This window comes from Buteo buteo, chromosome 6 (genome assembly GCF_964188355.1).
Source record: "Buteo buteo chromosome 6, bButBut1.hap1.1, whole genome shotgun sequence".
Taxonomy (NCBI): Eukaryota; Metazoa; Chordata; class Aves; order Accipitriformes; family Accipitridae; genus Buteo; species Buteo buteo.
Window position 1 is genome coordinate 28,110,389 of NC_134176.1, and position 19,889 is coordinate 28,130,277.

The 19,889-nt window shown below is 37.4% G+C and overlaps 1 protein-coding gene across 1 annotated transcript in view; it reads left to right on the top strand.

Annotated features, from left to right (window-relative positions):
• SLC25A21 (solute carrier family 25 member 21) overlaps positions 1-19,889 on the top strand; it is a 265,037-nt gene that overhangs the window by 171,979 nt on the left and 73,169 nt on the right. The window lies entirely within an intron of this gene.

Sequence of the window (19,889 nt, forward strand, 5' to 3'; positions counted from 1 at the left end):
GCTCTCGTATCACTAATGGGAAGGAGCTGATTAAGCACCTTTCTAGCAGATGCAATGACAAGGCTTTGTGAGCTGGGTGGTTCAGGAACATACTCATCCCTCCCTTGAGTGGGTAACTGAGATCATGGACTTCTGGAAAGACCCTGTTTCTGTTGTGATTGCCACCCTCTCCTCTTTCTAAACTGAAGAGAACCCAGGAATTTAATTTCTTCCTTGCCAGTTAGATTGAGCATCCATGTTTTTTTCACCCAAGGGATGCATAACACATGATTTACAGAACTGCTGACTGCTGTAGTTGCAATTAAAACAATACTGCCTTCATAGCTTGAACGCTGAGTGCAAACAGGCTGATAGTTTAATCAATCCATTTTAAAACATATTAACTAAACCAGCAGTTTACTGTTCTTGTCAAACTCTAAACAACTGTAAATCTTGTTTTCAAAAATCAACCAGAAAAAATGTAACACATTAAAAATGAATTAGACATGGCGCACCACCCATAAGCTGTATAATAAACAGATCACAGCCCTATAGTAATAGTTGTGATTTCTGGCATGTCACTGTAAAGAACTCGTGGGTTTTCAGAATGACCTGTGTCATAAATCATTGCATTCCCATTTACACTGAGCACATGTATCTAATTTTTCAAGAGTGGCTTCTGAAATCCTGATGAATGGCTTCGGAACTGATTACTGGAATGTATGAAAAGTGGTGTCACAAATGCATAATTGAGGAAAGGAAAAAGGGACTAAAAATACAGTCCAGTGAAATCTGAACACAAAATTGTAATATATACTAAGTAAGAAATGATAGCCACCCAGGACATAAGCCTAAAACATGACAAATGTGAAATCTGTCACACTTTTCTTTAAGACAACTAGATTAGATTAATATAAATTTTCAGTAGAGTTAAAACAATGTAAATGCACAAGCCAAGCATAAATCATACATGTATTTTTTTGACTATGCAGGCATCAATATCTTGCTGTCCAGTTTAATGTGTTCTTTGTGTGTTAACATGTGTATTTTCATAAAATGGCATGCTTCATCTTAGAAAAAATTCAGCCATCCCAAACCAGGAAATGTATTCAAACTTATTAATGAAACACCAGAGAAACGCTGAGTTATTTTTATGTATATCTTATCCACTTCATTTATCTACATGATCTTTTGTGAGCACATTTGAGCCCCTACCTTCACACTCAAAGTTGAACAAAAAGCTATGCATTCACTAAGCCCATGTTAACGCACCCTGTCTCTCCATACCTCTCTGTAGACACTATAGACGTACTATCCAACACAGTCTCTCATCTTTCAAGTGACAGGTAGAAGGATAGCTGGTGAATCCAATTTTTATTTCTTTTGTGTAAAAGACTGCAAATTATGGTACATGCTGAAAGATAACATAGATTATTTTTATGTTTTGCCCACTTTTAAAGATTTATCTGTGTCAGCAGCTGGAGCACATGGACTGAAGTTGAATGTGTTACATGATTGTAGCATGTAGATTCTGATTTGGTGTTGAAAGAAACTCCTTGGCAGATAAGTAATGAAATGAAACAGCAAACATGCCATCACCTAATAAAAACATCAGTTCATAAGAACCATTAATTACCTTTTCCCAAGACATCCTTTTTTAATTGATATATTTGAATTTGTCATAAGAAAACAAATTCATGTTATTCTAATAATACTTGCTGAGCAGTGGTTGTAGAAAAAGGATTTTTTTTAAGGAAACTATTACCCTTTGTCCAGTCTCTATTTGCGAGGTTCAAAATGACCAGCATTCGTTAAACTTTATTACTGAGGTTCATGAAACTTTCTTTGGATTAGAAAAGCATAACCTTCTGTCCCGATTTAGAAGGGTGTTGCAGCTTTTCATTAACCTGGAAACCTCCTATTTACATGGTTCACAGCCTGGTCTCAGCTCACTTGGAGGTAACAAAGGGTGTCGGGACAAGAGTGCAGCAGGGGGCTCATCCTTTAGGGCTGCCATCTGAATTTGATCAGGTCAACTGTTTTAACTCCTGCCTCATTAGGCAAAATAAAATGGAGATTATGGTGTGTGGAAGGATCACATTACAGACAGCAAGCTCTGCCTCCTGACACTTTCTGTTGATTTTGCATTTTGACAAGACCTTGCTCTCTGTGTTTTCCATTCTGTATTACAGCAGGCTTTAAATTATTTTGAAGACAAGATCATTTGTACACCTTGGCATTTCAGAGCTTAGCCAAAGAGGAGTGAAGTAATAAGTGAAGACACATTAGTCTCAGAGGCAGTTTACCTACTGGAGAGATGTCACTGTGTAGCATGGGCTTAATGCTGATAGACACATTAATTCAGCTTGTCAAGCAATGCCTAGCTCTTCTCTTTTCAAAATTTAGGTTAGTTGTAAATTTGAAAAAATCTGACACAAAAAAGTTCAGTAGGTAAATTATTATTACCACCTGGCACAGAGGATTAAATAATTCATTTTGATTACTTACAATTAACACGTTAAGTCTATTCAGTTTCTCTTTAGTTACTGATTTTAAAGTTTATATAAAATTGTAAAGATTGTTTAGAGTTAAATGTGTTTGTTGCATTGTAGTGCCTGTTAGAGTGGAGGTGAGTATCATCGAATACTCATAATGAGAACCTTTCTCACCTGGTTGTCCACTAAAAAGCATTTTCCAACTGACCTCATCTGTATGTGCCATATATTAATAGAAAGTTCTCGGTCTATAAAAGGCAAAAAATGGTTCAGGGTATCAGTTTGGCCAGCTGACAACTGCTTGGCAGATCTCTTATGAGGAAGATAGTTCTTATCCATCACACCTATTTATGATTTTCTTTAGGAAAAACAGGGATAATAAAAGCAGGTGACGGTTAGCAGTTAGGTATACCTCTTCTTTCTCTTATTCCATTTGTTGGTAGGATTTTCTTTAAATTCTTTCTCTATAAGCTAAGAGTAACAATTCATAGTCAATGACCAGGAAGTAGAAATACCAAAATTAGAAATAAATTTACAATATTTTTGTAATGATTCCTTTATAAATCAACAGTTAGCTAAAAGTAGAGACATGAAAATGCTGTCAAAACAAGAAGCTCCCCTCAGGGAAGGGGGAAAAGAGGCAACGAGTAATATGCGACAGATGTGAACGTAAATTGTTTAATGCAAAGTAGAACGTGCACTATTCTATGGTTAGAAGCGTAACATAAAATTAATTGAAGCTGACTTAAGATTTTTTTATTCAAGTAATGACCAACTGAGAAATATACACTATTGTTACATCCGAAGTGAACTTATGTCTGAATTTAAAGCCATTAGCTTTCAGGAAACTGTAAGTTGCACAATTCATAATAATGTGTCTCTTCAGCATTTAACTTCTGCATATTATACACCAACTTCAACATCCATATTCCTGATGCAGCCTGATTCATTTGCAGGATATCACATATCCTGTGGATTTAAGGAGGAAAGGGTCTCAAAAAATAAACTTCTTTTTGCACATTTTAACTTCTGTATATCTGACTTAAGAATTGTATCTTGTGGGAATGTTTAAAGTGGAAAGTTTTCTCTAAGAAGTTTCACAGGATGAACTTGCCACTTCCAAAAACAAACCACAGAGAGGCAGAGAACATGATTTTCATGAAACAATTACACTCACTGAAAATGTTGAAAAGGTTTTTGTTAAAGAATGTATCATAAAGCATGTGCACAAATCATTGCAGATCCTTGTGGCCCAGATAATTTCATTTACGTCTGTTTCCAGCCTCCCATTTCTCCTTACTCTTCACTCTCCAGCTCCAAAAATCTTTTTTCTGTCCACCTTACACTGGTGGCTGCCCTTTTCCACCAAATCTGTTCCTTCTGTGTCTCTTCTTTGTCCTTTTTAACAACCTGTCCCAGGTTCCTCCTCTCCAATTCATTTCCACTTCACTTGACAGCAGTTCTTTACTTGCTCTGTTTCCTTTTGACCCCTTCAGATGAAGGCATCACTTTCTGCTGTAAGCTTAATACTTGCTGAGACGGGGAGCCACATATCATGTGATGATATGTCTCTTAGATACTATGCTGAATATAGTGTCTATGAGATCCTGTGGTATAAAATAGAACAGGCTGCATGAGGAAAATGAAAGTAATTACTTAAAGCAAAGCTGTGTTCATTTTGGTGTGATTTGTATGCATGCACCCAAGAGCAGCTTTGAATTTGTCATGAAAAACAAAGCAATCTGGATTAATAGCAGAAATTCAGGTGGGAGGTGTTTGGTATGCATAGCCTCATAAATATTTGCATCAGCAAAACAGAGAGTCTGGCAACAAGTAGTGATCTTCTTAAGCTGGCTTTGCCATCAGAGGAACCATTCACCGAATTACATCCCAAGTGGAAAATGTAAGATGTTAGTGACACTTGACTGTCTTCCCAGTACTAAGGCCGCTGAATCCTAATAGTCTAGTCTGCAGCACCTCCAGTCCTGGAAAAGTATGGTGGGCTCTGGCCATAGGACTTGTTACACTGTCCAGCTATTCCTTTAGTATAAGGGAATGCTCAGTTGTCATTTTAATAGGTTTTGTCCTTCATTAAAAATCATTTTGGCCAAAGGTCTGGTCCCACTGTTGGATGCAGAGCTGGCTCAGCTGCATGGGTAGGTTAAGAGAGCAGTTGCCTAGCCTTACATGATGCCAAGGAGTCAGAATGGCAAATTCTCAAACACAAGATGTTTATTACTCTACATTATCTGCCTCCTAATACAGTTGTATTATTTCCTGTCTGGTTAGAAAGTTAAGAGGGAAGTGCAGCAAATACTACTCTTGCCTACTGTAGGCACTAAAGAAAATGATACTGATGTATTGCAAGAGCACAATGGTGAAATTCCTCTGTCTCGGTTTTGGTCATATGAGAACAATACCGGCTACGCAGGAGGTCCGAGTCATCTGGCATAGCTCAGCGTGACTCATGGTGGCTGGAAGAGCAGCAGTCTGTAACTACAGCAAGGGAGAGCAGAGCTGACTGGCTTGCAGAAATAGGAGCAAAGAGACAAAACTGGCCACTTTTCCAGCATCATAAGCTCACACCTTTGGGGTCCAGGGAGAACCTGTCAGGTTGTGTACCCTCAGAGTGTTTAAGGGAGCATTAGCAAGGGGTCACGCCCAGACAGTTTGACAAGAGGAATAAAAGAAAAAATTGTCCATGCCTTTTACAATGCAGCACAAAGAATAAATCTCCGAGTATTTTAACATGGATGATTAGTGTGTGGTGATTGGAAGTGATGTGGTGCCGCACCCTGGAGATGGTTTGTCTCAAAGAAGGCTTTGGCTTCAAAGGAGGTAGGAAGGCAATAGCGTACAAAAAATTGCTTTCTGTGGTTGTGCTCAGTTGCTCTGAAAGATGCGGAAGGGTGAGGTATGTTACTAGAACCGTACCATTTTTAGGAGTCTCTCTTCCTCCAGGAGACATTAGCAGTAATACTACCATCTCTAAAACTCAGGGAATGCTGTCCTAAGCTGATTTGCATCAGCAAAAGAAGGTTCGGAGCTTGGACTTCTTTCTTGCCTTTCTGTTTATGTGGTAGTGTGTAAATGAAAGATCCAGTTCGTGATGTCAGATTTCTACTTTAACGTTGTAATATTACGCAATTTCACTACTAGTGCATGCCAGCAGAGCTCGGCACAGATTGTCTAGAAACTGAGCTGGTTTTTACAGGTAAAAGTGTGAAGCTTTTCAAGAAAAGGAAGGAGGAACGGGTCAAATACAGAAATATATATTTGTATCATAAATATTTTAACTGGCCTTAGGCATAAAATCATTATTGGAACTTCTAGTCTAAAACACATATGATAAATTATGTGTTTGAGCTCTTTAGTAAGTCCATTGTTTACAGTGAAGCCAAGTGATTAACATCTTTGGGTTTATTTAGACTATTTGTGGTAGATTAATTCTCCCTAAAATTTTCTCTGTTTCTGTGTTTCATTTAATTCCTTTGTGCACATCTCTCTATAAGCCATGTTAGACTCTATCAGCTGATATTCTTAAGACAGATTTTATGTACAAATGTTTCTCTGGGTCTTGGAGAGATCTGACATAAAATGTCTTATGTTCTCACTTCAGGAGGTCTGGATCCTTCAACAAAATTTAATAGCTATTTATTCCTTGAGAAGATCTTATCTAATGTACTATTGGTTCAGGGTCATTCACAGCCTCACATTATATTGAAACATGGACAGAGAGTGTAATTTGTTAATGTCATGAAGGATGAAGTTGGTTAGAAAGGGAAGTGTACACGATTTATAATAACACAAGTGTTTCCTTGCTAATCCCTTGGCAGGTTCATTATCTGTAGAGCCCCAGGCAATAGTTGGCCTATCGTGAGAGTGAAATTTAACCCACAGCATGAAATTAATCCTCAAAGACTTTTGTCTACTCTTTCTAGAAATAATAAATTCAAAGCGATTTTAGAATTCTCCTCTCTAACTTTATGCAGAGGTGTTAAATTGGTATCTAAACCCTATGGCATATGACAGTCTATTGATTTATGTTTAGTTAACTAACATGCAAGTATATACCAACCATAAAAAGGAATTTGAAGACGCGAATTAGTGGTGTGTTCATTGTTTCTTCCTGAAAACCTTTTTTCTTTGATAATACAAAAAATTCTATTCCTTGTAATGACAGGGAAGACAAGGAATGTGTATATGCATGCATGCATGTATGAAATCATTCAAATGATCATACCTGAATTTCCTAGAGCTTCTGGGTTTATATATGAAATAACTTGGTGGGGTTTTTCACACCATGACTTCTTTTGTAAAACTTCTTAGAAGTCTAGTGAAGGCTTGTTGCTGGTAAACAAATGGATTTTTGGTAGAGCTTTGGAAAGTACTTCTTGAATCAGCTGTGTAAATACTGGGTAAATCAGCTGGTTGTTTTTCAGAAAAAGATTTCTTTATCTTAGGTATGCAAAGTTCTCTCTACTAAGGAGAGAACAGGTGAAAGTGATTTATTACTGATTGATTCAGACTCTCCTCTGTGTTTTTTAGAATGTGATTCCTCCCTCATAGCACAACCTAGTCTATAAGAGTAGATGAGCAGTTCGAAATACTATAATATCTATCTAGATACAGGGTAAGGATTTTTCCCACTTTTAGCCAGTTTTTACCTGGTATACATCCATTGGCTAGCCACTTTGTGTATTTTGGTGCTCATCTTCCAGAGAATTTTTCCACTTCTGAAGGCAGCAGGTCATATTTAATAGATGTTTGCAATTGGTTGTATCATCTATGTTGAAGAGCTTCTTCAGGATATTAATTGAAACTCCACACAGTCATATCCCTTGGGACGGAAACCAAATGACAAGAAATGAAGCAGGTCAAGTGCTTTTGTGTGCACAGTCTTGACCCTGGGCAGGAAGTTTGCAGGCTACTTAGAGGCCATTACATGAGCAGATCTGGAAGTACATTACTCTTCTGATCATCCCTCTTATTCTTCAGACATAATTTATAACAGTGGTGTAGACATTGAACCATTCTCACTTCATGTATTCCTTAAAAGAAAATTAGTTTCTCAAGTCATACTGTATTTCCTCTGTGTATTTTAGGAAAGTTATTTTTGTGCACACATATACTTTAGTGGTAAGAAGGAAAACAGCAATTGCTGAAGTATGTTAGAACAGTGAGCAGAGGAGTGGTTTTGATCCTAAAAAAGACTTTAAGACACATTAAAGATGCCACTTGATATTAGATATGAGATGCGGTGTAAGTCTAGGAAACTTCTGAAAACTACGTACCTTTTTGTAATATTTATTGCTCGGGATAAAGTCGTACAGCATTACCTCATATAAAGTTAAAACATAGGTTTCTAATATATTTTTAAGCTGCTTTTATTGTTAATGGAAGCTGATGGATTTAAGCATTATAATTTGATACAGTATGCTGCAGTAAATGAATACCATATAGTAATTCAGATGTCATTTATGTCTACATTATCACTATCCCTTCAATGCAGTAGTAGAGAGAGAAGGGAAATTTGCAGAATTACAGTGTTTGGTTATAGGTGTTAGAGATGACAAGGAAGGAGCAAAGGCAATGATACATTGCTCATATTTTGACCAATGACTGCCTCAAGGTTTTTCATCTGCTCAATATGCAGTGTTTCTTCAGGACCACACTCCCCTCTCCCACCTAATTTCATAGTTTTGCTCACTCCCTATATGTCCATCAGTCATTCCCCTGTGATTGACTTTCCCTATTTGCCCTTTTCCCAGACCACAGGCTCATAGTGAAAACTTCTTGCAACAAAAGCAGCAGTGTTTGTCGATTGTCAGACTGCGGTTTCTGCTGCCAGTTCCAATGACAAGTTGGCATCTTGTGACCTCTAATAAATGACCTCTAATAAATTGGCAGGTGATAAGTCTCTTAGCTGGTAGGCAGGACGGCTGTTTGCATTTCCAAGAGAGTTTTGAAACAGAAAAAGGTTGAAAACTCTCCCCTGCATGTAATGGAACTGGAGATTCCTTTCTTCAGACCTTTAAGGTCAGCTTTAGTCTTGGAAGGGGTTCAGGCCACAAGTCAGACAAGCTGTAGATTTTTAACAAGGATAATACCAACATACTCTGCAACATTTAGGTACAGTAAGTCCTTCTCATACCTTAGTCTGGGCACCTTTCAGGCTCCATAGCAGGGAAAGTGGGATCCTGGGGATCCTTGGATTCCTATTTATGTGCACAGGCTGTATTGCACAAAGATTAGAGCCACAATGGAGCAGCTAAACATACTGCTAGTGTTATGTCACATAGCAAAGCAGTAGCACACACTATAGGGCTAGCTCTTTGGAAGAAGAATAATAGCATAACTTAGGAAGACGAGAAGTTATGCTATTCTTCTTCCAAAGAGCTAGCCATATAATAGTTGCTTCTCCCATTAGCTAGCATATGTGCTAAGAAAAAGAGGGAGGGAAGTGGCATGCCTACATGTTGTACACTTAGGGTTTTATTTATTGCACTCTTACTTAGTTTGGCATTAGACAACAAATAGCAATTTATGGACCAACAAAGGCATAATCCTACTCGTTATATAAAATAATATATATAGTAATTACCTATTAACTCTGTATAAGCATGCAGAAGCACTTTTTCCAACAGTCATTTTTCAACAAGCCCATTTTATTTGTCAGTAGGCATTCAGTAATTCAGTTAGTTTTATCTCTGAGTCCAGTTAGCACTATGAAGACTTGACTAAGTGGGTGTTTGGAAGGGGTTCTGAATGAGGTAAGGAAACAAAGCAGTGGTCCCTGAGAAACACTGCATGGCAACATCAGAGCTGCCTTTTCTTGTGCCTATTTTTCAGTCCTCGGGCTCAATAACTGAGTCAGATCAGCCATGTTAGCGTAGTCCTGCCTGCCTGCCTGGAGAAGAATGTGAGAAAAATGCCTTTAAAAGACTTCTGTGACTGTACAAAATGAAGGAAGTTTTTCTAACTTCCAATTGGTGGTGGTTAGTGAAACAGTTTGTTTCCGTAACAGAACCTGAAGATACTTCCTTGATTTGAAGACTTTCATGAAATCAAAAGGAATCATTTACCATTTCTTTTGGAAAAAACAATCTTTAAAAGGCACAAGGCTGCAAACAAGCAGTAAAATCTGCTGAGAAGTATATCCTCCAGAATACTGTACCGCCTGCTACCTACAAACGCTTTGCTGAAATTCTGCTTCAAAAGTTGCCTTGCTTTGTACCTTTAAAATTATCAGCACTTGGAAAAGTCTTGTTAAATCTGAAAGAAGTCCTGTTTTACTTTAGCCTTAAAAATGTTTCAGATACTGATTAAGAAGGGAACTCTCCCTTTATTCCTGAAGTCGGTAAGAAATATTATGGAAAATTGCGTTAACTCTTGCAAATCCCTCTACAACTATAAAAGTACAAATGAGATCGTCCCTGCTGTTTCAGTCAGGCCTATGAACCTCAGAGCAATAGGATATTTATAAGAAAATTCCAGACATAGCAGTGGTGCCGTGATCCATATGACCCAAAGTTTCCAGTCTTTGTCTATCCTCCTGTCTTTAAGGAAAAACAGAGGGGCATAAAATGAAAACTTGGAAGATCACAAATCATTGTTATGACTCATTATAATGAATGATTTGTGCATTACTTTATGGAGTAGTTAGGTTGAGTTTGGGGGAAAAAAGAAACCTTCCTTTTTAATTTTCACCACTTTATGCCAATTTTCAAGCAACTGTCTTTCCTAAAATAACAACGCTCTTTTTTCCACATAATCCTGGGTAACTGGTGAGTTTTTTCAGCTGGGAGAGTGTGTTGTGATATAAAGGTGCAGCCTTGCACGGCTGTTGTCAAGACCCTGTTAGTGTTTCCATTACAGCATTAAGTCTTATTTTCTGGTGTTTAAAACTGGGCCATAAAATACTTGAAGTTGAACTTTGGTAGTTTTGAAAATGTATTTACAAATAAGAAAAATAATCTCATTGGGTGGGGCTTTTTAGTTCTGCAAAAAAATAGTATCCTGACAGCTTTGTAGCAACTGTGATTCACAGTTTTGTGTACTCAAAATTAGTCTTCTGACCACAGCGTACAACCTGGATTCTAGATTCTCCTGAGTTTTGTTCAGCGTTATTTTTTGTTGTTAACTCTTAATAGTATAAGAGTTATTAGAAAAATTAAGATAAATCTACTGAAGTCTGAAAATAGCTGCTGTTTTTTCACTACATTGACTTTGTGAGAACGCATCTTCTTTATTTTTGTAATATCTTCATACGGTGAATTAATAGGGTATATTCCCAGGTGTCAAAGATTTCACTTCACTTCCTAGGATAATTTTTTAATGTTATACAAAAATTTGCTGAAAGTGTGGTTATGTATCTGTGGACTCTGAAGGAGACTGGCAAGCTACCATTTCAACACACAGCAAACTTCCCTTAAAGTTATGGGATTACATTTTTGTTTTGCTTTTTACAGAGGGAAGTGTACTATTTAGGATAAATTGTATTACAGAAGGCAAGAGTGTTTCAATATTTTACTAGTTTTACTTTAAGTCACCACAGCAGAGAAAGTCATAGCGCTTCAGAGGAAATTTCATCCTTAACTTGCCTTGTTATGCCCTACTGTACATTAAGAATTGCTGAGGTCGCTCAGCACTGGCTGATAATGAATTCCATATAAGCTGTAATATTGGGGCACAGCTGGGTGGGTAAGAGTTGAGTTTCAGTCTTTAACTCAGAATTTCCTCATTTTACTAGTTTCTTTTCAAAAGGTAATGCTGCCTTAAGGGTGTACATTTTCTGTCACTTAGCCATACAATTTAATAGAAAAAAGTCATTTTTACATGGAAGCAGCATATACGTAGTAGGTAATGTCCATGTTATGTATATTAGCTATAAGTCATTTAAAATGGTTTGTCTGTTAATATGAAAGGGCATGTGAGTTAAGGTTTTCGCATGCAGAGTAGTTAGCTGTACTTTTCAGTAGAGTAAGTCTGGTTGTATCCCTTCCAGTATTTTAAAAATCTCAGCCACATTAATGAAGTTGTTTCCCTTTTAAAAATTTTCCAGCACAAGCATAGGAGATGGAGTGAACACTCAAAACTAACACTTCTTTCAGCAACTCACAATTTGATTTTGGCTATTTTCCACTGAAAATGGATTTGGATTTCTGTATTTGATCATTTCTTTCCTTTGGGAGAAAAGATATTTTTGGTTATCTTTCCTACTTTGACCGTAGGGAGCAAGTGTAATGTATATTTCGTTGCAGTTTGCAAATTTTTGATGCTAAATCATTTTAATACCCCCCACAAAAAAATCTGAATACACTAAGCTATGTTGGGATTGATCTCATCAAAGAATTTAAAATGCTAATGAATACTGGAAAGTATTGAACAACCCTCCAAAAAATCCTCCCCCAAAATCTTCTTGCCAGAAAGCCACAATGATTTTCCTGCCTTCTCAGAAGGAAAAGTGCTGTGTGGTTACCATAGGGGACATTGAAATCGAAGCTTTGTTGAGAAAACTATGTAGAAGTACTTAGCCCTTTCTATAGGAATTGTTGAAGAAAAAAGTGACTTTTTCCTGTGCAATATAGATCTTAATTAAATTTTCCTAAACTGGAAGAGTTTTAAAACAATGCTTACTGTTTGTGTTTCAGGTGTTGTCCAGTAATGACCTATAGTAATTACTCATTTGAAGCCTTGCTGTGGCTTATCAGATACATGTTTTATTATACAAAGCTGCATTGAGATTTGCCTTTGCATCTTTTTGAAGTAATGGAGAATACCCTTACTTTTTAAAGGCAGCAAAATTATTCCTCTAATCTGGTATCAATTAACTGGTAGATGAAATTTTCATACTTGCATTTAAATTTTTCAAAGGCTCTAGTTTGCAGACACTCAGTAGTGGATTCATAGATCGCAGTAGTGTCACAGGACACAAGAATGGCTCTACAGGGTCTGTCTAGTCCAGCAGAGAGAGGTGAAGAGAAGATATACATTTTTGTAATAGAAGTTAAACTGAGATAAGAAACTGGACAGTTTTTAAGCAGGTACATGTTACACACTGAAATCAGCCAAGCCACATTCTCATTTTTCCCTGAATCAAGACTAGATACTGGCCCCTTCATATAATATAATTTAATATCTGATTTCTTGTGAAATCTCTTCTAGTCATTAGTTTATTTTCCTCATCACTTTGTCTGTTGTTTCTCTATAAGCTGTTTTGAAGGAAAACATACAAGACTTTATCCAAAACCAATGAAAACCAGACTTCACCTGTTGATGTATTAGGCCACAAGTGACGACCCGTATTTAAAATCATAAAAATAGCTCCATCACCTCTGACAATACAAAATTGTTCCTTATGGTGCCATTTTCAATGATTTCTCCAGTTTAGATAAGGGGCAAAAAAATCCATAGATTTGGGCGGGTTGTTTTTACGTAGGAAATAGAGATTACAAGAATTTTCAGAAATAAACTATCACTGTAAAAAACAAAATGCTGGTTTTACCATTACTGGTTTCTGCAGATTCTTTCACCAGCATAACTAAGTACTTTATACACAAGAAGATGTAAACAATGAACACAAGCAGTGTTTAAATTCACCTATCACTTTTACAGTTAGCACTCCTAGTTGATCTTACCTTCATAAGATCACACGCACTGCATGATCTTTCACACAAAATACTGTGTGATCTTTCAAATACAGCGGTCCTTTTACGATCATCACTGTCATCTTAAGTTGTACCCAGGCAGCCAAAGCAAAGTTTCAAAGGCAGAATTGTACCTCCAAGCTGTCCCTGGCACAGGCAGAGAGGTCAGCGGAGCCATTCCTGCTCTGGCCGGACTTGCAGATAGGCTTTTTACACAGAAGAACATTACAGCACCTTCTAAAGGATAAGAAAAATGTGTGCTGTTTGCAGGTCCATAGCTGAGAGGAAAGGCTAGTACTATGCGAGGAGCTCGCAGAAGCCCGCAGCTGCCAGTTGTATCTGAGACCCCAGAAACACAAGGATGTAACAGGACTGGGAGGCTGGGGCTTGCAGATAGGAAACGCTGGGCTGTGCGAGTGCACACGGTGGGGAGGAGACCCGCGCAGAGCCGCATGCCATAGTTTCACCTTGCTATTAAACATGCAAGTGTTCTCAGTATTGCCATCCTTGAAATAAAAGGGAAGTTGCATAACATCATAGCTATTAGTATGCATGATGTTTCTCTGAGCAGTTTTTCATGTGGAATGAAAAAATTATGGTTTTCACTGAAGTTGTTGTTGTTCGAACTCCCCCTCCACACACACACTCACTGATGGAATTAGAATATTTAAAATATGTACAGTTTGAACTTAGTTTCTGCTGTATTTCTTTCTTGGGAAGGCATTAAATTATTTGTATGCAACTGCTGTGACTAGTTATTTTTGTTATTCATTAGCAAAGTTACCAGAGTAGATTTGCATGAAACAGTTACAGTGGTTAATTTGACCTGCTTCTGATCAAGTTTATTTTTGCTAAATATTCTCTTTTAAAACTACATGTAAAGGAAAATTTCTTTCTGACATTATAGCTACTGTATGTTTGTCCCATGCACATAATGGAAAAATTACTGTAGGATTAAAAAGTGGAATAGTTCTTCATTAGTAGCTGACAACATACCGCTTTCATTTCTAAAACACTTTATTACACTCTTGGTATATATAGTACTGCTTTCTTTTTACCACTGATAGTTCTAAGGGAACAATGTGCTGCTCAGCTTGAATATAAAAGCAAAAGATAGACGAGAGTCATCCATAAAAGGAATAGGAAGTACGGGAAAGATTAAGTTATTTTTCGGATTAGTGTACTTTTGTCTGGTTTAAGAATAAGACCACATTCAGAGAACTGACCAGTTCATTCAGAGAGTACCAGTGAAACACCTAAGCTGTTTTGTCTTTCTACCGTAACACCTAAGCTGTTTAGGACTTTGCTGTTTCTCTATTCAATGATGCAGTTTGTTCAGGGAAAATATTTTCCAAAAATTGTAAGCTCAGAGTAAGCCATGCGTGGGAATTTCTCATCATCAAGGCTGAAAGTATTTAGACCAGTTGTTTTATGAGGGTTTAGATAAATTGCTTTTAGCTAACCTAAAGGGAGGTGGCAACTGATGATGATCTTACTGGATTCAAATTTTGATCAGAATAGCCAATCTGTTCCCTTTAAATTCTGCTGTAAATTGCTATATCTGTTGTTGATCTAGCTCTAACTTTTACTGTGAGTGTAGTCCTTATTCAGGTGTAGGTAAGTCTTTGCTTCTTTCTCATCCACTGGTAATGTTTCCTCCTTTTGCCCTACTTACATTTCATGGCAGTTTCTGAGATTTTTCTGTCAGATGCAAAGTACAAATTGCTGGATAACCAGTCAGGCAGGGAGAGGACAGAACAGCAGATCAGGATTGCAATAACGCAGAGGTCAGGTGTGGAATGAACAAATTTGAGTTGTAGTGTTTGATAAATACTTCGGTAAATGTGAGAATTCATCAGTTTGTGTTTGGAAATTATTTATTTGACCATCATACCTGGTAGCTGATGTTCTAACTCACATAGAAGTCATCTCTGCAGAGAATTTTGAGTTTTCAGGGTACATCTACAATTATTTCCATTATTACTATTCCTTTCTTCTTCAAAAAAACCCCACGTTCCTCCAAAAGTCATAGAGGTAAATAAACTAACAAACATCATGAGTTCCAATAAAGTGTAATTCATTTAGATTAATTTTGAAATGATTTTTGGTAATACTTCTCTACCCATGATTCTGGTTTATTACTTGTGAAGTAAGAATGAACCGTATGAAAAGTTCTGTGATTAGATGGAGACAAATCTATGTCTGCTATGGAGAATGATTGGAGTAAGTTCTGTTGTTCGCCTGTTCTCTATGTTACTACTTTATTGTATTCTTATATGGTTTTTGCAGTTTAATCATTGTCATAGCAATACTATAATACTTAAAATATGACTCCTGCACTAGCAAAATTTATATCTTTGGCTTAAAATAATTAGGTTTTTTGTTTTGAAATCTAATATTCAGTTCTTCAACAACTCATATGATTTACTGTTAAAATAAGTGACAGAATTATACTCTCAATTTAGTTATTATCCTGTAAGTAACATAAGCAACTCAAAGAACTTGAGCCAAAAAGTGAAATAAATTATATTATCAAGGTCCATTTTGCCGTGCAAAGTTTTGCATGAAATCTAAGCATCAGTAGATAGCACTAAGTAGTAGTAACACCTGAATAAATGTTTAAGTTAGCAAATCAAAATCTTTTTAAATTATAATGGAGTTATTTTTTATTTTAAGCATGTGAACTGTTAAATAATGTATATTCATATAAAGCTTCAGACTATACATTTTTTATCAACTTATGCTGGTAGGAGTAACTACAGCTAGGAGTGTCTGGAATCGTGGGAATTACTCAAAGTGCAAAAAAGCTGTAAGTGTTCTCTGCAGTTTTCCAAAGGCTGTACATTTATTTAATAGTTGTTTTAAATTTAACATTGCACAGATAATTTAATTTGGTTTGTTGTTATGCCACGTAACTCTCTTCTTTATAGCATCTAAATACCTCGGTACCTGAGATTATTTGCTTTGGTGCTGCCTAAGTCCCAATCATGGAGGGAAATGTTAGGAGCTTTATTCAAAATAGAGTAGAACATATGATAAAATCCTAGTAAGACATGTGAAGAGAAGGAAAATACAGCTAAGACTGCCACTTGTTGGCAAGCACTGCAACATAGTATAAAGCCTGGTTCTCTGAGTCAGTGTTTTTCTTTCCCTCTGAACTTTGTGGTTGAGGAACAAGTCAGCAGCACTGCATAAAAGCAGCAAGAAATTTTGGCATTTACGCAGGAGGGTATAGTCTTTGCAAACCCAGTGGCAAGAATTTGGTGAGTCTAGTCTGCTCCACATCACATTGCGGTTGTCCTACATAGCTGGAATTTAACTGCTCACTATCTACTCCAATCTAGATATGAAAATACTGGTTTCTTCCTTTTAGGTTTTAAGATGACTAAAACAATTTCAGCATGAGTTAGAAATCTTTCTCCAGCCCAGATCAGTAAATAAGAGGGAGGATTGCTAGTCAACACTGTGGTGAACAGACTTTAAACACTAAATGCCTGGATACTGTAGTGGCAGACATCCACAAGACAACTTTTGTTCAGCAAGCCTGAACAAAAAATTTAGCAACTGATAGAGGGAGAGAGAAAAAAATATTTCTTTTCTTTTTTTTTTCTTCTTTTTTTTTTTTCCCCCCCAGAAAGCACACGCATATGCTTGTTCTCCAATAGATATTGACTGTGTTAGAAAAGACTACTTAGAGGACTTTTGCAATACGAAGGGGGGCAGGAAAGCATCCTGTGGACTGAGGATTTTATAAAACTTGGAATAAAATACTGGCTATTATAAAACCAACAAGAACTGTATGTTAGGCACTGGATACAGATACGTGTGTTTATGTAGAGTCATTGCTCCACAATATGACGTCTCACTTGTTACATGGTAAGTGGTTCAGAGAACTGATGAAAGGACTCAAGCATCTTCTGCATTGTGGGATTTCAGGCTGAGCCCGTTAAGAGTTATTGATCAAGGACTGTTATAACCATAAAAAATGCTCTCTCTCATGCTATCAGAATAAGAATAATTTAGGTTTATTCATTTCACAAGTAGTAGTTGTAGTGCTGATTAGTGTGGGTAAGTTAAAATATTTTCATCGGTTTAGATCATGCAGGGTTTTCAATGAAGATATTGCCTTTTGAACAGACCCCGAAACCTCAGATGGTTTTACACGCTTTCCGCTTTGTGAGATCCCAACCACGTCTCTTCTGGGGTGAACAGGGAAGGACGCTGATGTTCTCTTCTTAAACAACACCAGGACACCTTTGTATCAAACAAAGCTCCTGCAAAGGTCCTGTTCAGTCAAACAGGGTATAGAAGACCAAGCCCTGTGGGCTGCTGCTATGAGCCAGAAAGGGGGATTGTGAGGTCCCCCGTGGCGTGGGAGCGGGAGGTGGGAACTGCGAGGAGGACCCAAGCAGGCAGGCAGGAGGCGCCGGGGCCGTCCCGGGTACGAAGAGGGAACCTGGGGCCAAAGTGCCTCCCATAACTCCGGGAGCATTCCCGGGGGGGAGTGCTCGGTACCACAGCGTTTTGGCCAAAAAGCCAAGAAGCAGGAAAATGAGGGGAGGAAAGTTACCCTGATGGTCGTTTTTAGAGCGATAAAGCTCTCTCTCGGTGAACATGTAACACGCTGAAGTGTCCGGTGACTTCTGACACTTGCTGTGTGCTAGCAGTGAGCAGCAGGTCGTTCATCCCACTCCTGGACAAGCCTCTCTGTCCGCACGTCTGTTCACCCTGTCTCTGAATGCTGCCTGCACGTTCTTCTTTTCAGACTTCAAAATAATAAATTAGATCAGAAGTTAATGCTCTGATTATATTTATAGGAGAATTTATCTTTTTTGTTCTAGCAAAGCTAATAATATACAAGGCAGGCATCCAGCTTTCAAAAATGCATGAAATTCAGTGGTTTTATAATGCTTTTAGAAAGGAATGGATTTGAAGCAGAGAAAGCCATTATGTGTCCCCCAGTTGTGTTCATTCCTCTAAACAATCATTAAAAACAGGCCAGGTTGTTTTTTGAAGTGAATGCTTTCACTCTTCTGTATTATTAAAAGTGCTAGTACAGGCTGCTGCCTCCAGAAAAACAAACATACATTTTTTCAGCTCTTCCCTAAGCTTCTTATAACAAGTACTGCTGATCAATTAGCTAGTTCATTAAAAAGTTACACATTATTTTATTGAGGCAAGCAATTCTGAATCAAAGAACCCAATTCGCAGATCTAGGTTGAAGCACATAATTGGCATGTATTTTAGGATCGCTGTTAAAGCTATAAAAAAGATTTACTAGGGGAGGAATGGATCCAAAAACCCTAAAGGAAGGAATATGTTATTTGTGTGACTCAGTGTTACAAACGGACTCATTTAATACTAAGGTCTTATCTACAGTAAAACAAAAAACTGAAATAAATGTAAACCTCCTTTGATTTAACTTTTTTAGCAAGAAGTTAGCCTTCATCCAATACACATAAATTACATACGGTGTTACCGCATTTCTTCTGCTATGAGTTTCATTATTGCTATCAAAGATGTATTTTTATTAAATCATTTAAATTTAGTTGAGAACTCAACACTGTGTTAACTGTAAAACAGAATTATATAAGTGTGTTCACCATGTTGTTGAGATTCACAGTGAGTCTGGGATTAAAGCCCCGGTTCTACAGAGTTGTGCGTGCACGACTTAGCGGGGAGCCTTACACACTTGCTAGTAGGACATGCTTGAGCATTTGCAGGGTGAAAGAGAGGGAAGGCGCGTTATTCAGAGGATGTTTTGGAAACAGTGATGCTTTGTTCTGAGTTTACAAGTGGGCCAAATCTTGAAACTTTAGGAAAAGAGTTTGCATTAAGAAAGCTTTATTTTTTAAATACTTGGGAAAAGTTATTTACTGGTGAGTTTTTGCAAGATTTCTTTAAGCAAAAGAAAGCCATTTTTGGTTTTGAACTGAGAGCTATAAATAATCAAGTCTTAAATATAGTAAAATGTGCATAGAATCTACTTTCTCTTATAATTTTGATTGCTTGATTGCCACAACGTAAAAGCTTCTGTAGCTGATATTACTGTTGGACTTTGTGTGATGGCATTGAGGCATTTTTTTCAACTATTAGCCTTCCCAAGGGTTCTTTTCAGACAAAATGTTATGCATCAGCTCTTATTTGAGTGTAAGCCTATTGAATAGCATTCTCCTCTCTGCCAACTTGGCAGCAAGTTCTCATGCTAATAAAAGAGGTTACCCCAGATAGAGATCCCAGATGTGCCTGAACTACTTTTATTAGGACTATGGAGGGGCTCAGTGTTTCCTTCTAACTGTTTTCAAAAAAGGTGTGGGCTTGCCTTCATAATTGCCCAGAATTGTATTACATCACTGGAAATTTTTTGCTCAAAATGAATAAAATGTTAGATGTGTTAGCATAGAACACAGCTTAGGAAATACTGATGTTCAGAACAATTAATGCCTTTTGCCGCAATACAAACCCTGATTTGACCTGACTGAATTCTGTAGAGAGAGGACATTGCTGTTTAACATTGAGGTAAAAATACCTTCGTTTGGTTTGTACTAATGAGATTCAGCATCATGATTAGAATAAGTAACAATAGATGTTTCTCAGAACAGCAACATACCTGTGGCACATGACATACTTCTCTATAGTGTCAGTTATTCCTTGAAACTGTTGAGCACTGTTGGTTGTGTAGAATTATTATTGAACTTAGTGATAAAGCCAACTTAGTGATTGCCTGATAGGGGGCTATTGTAGACTGGAATTGCTAACATCAATA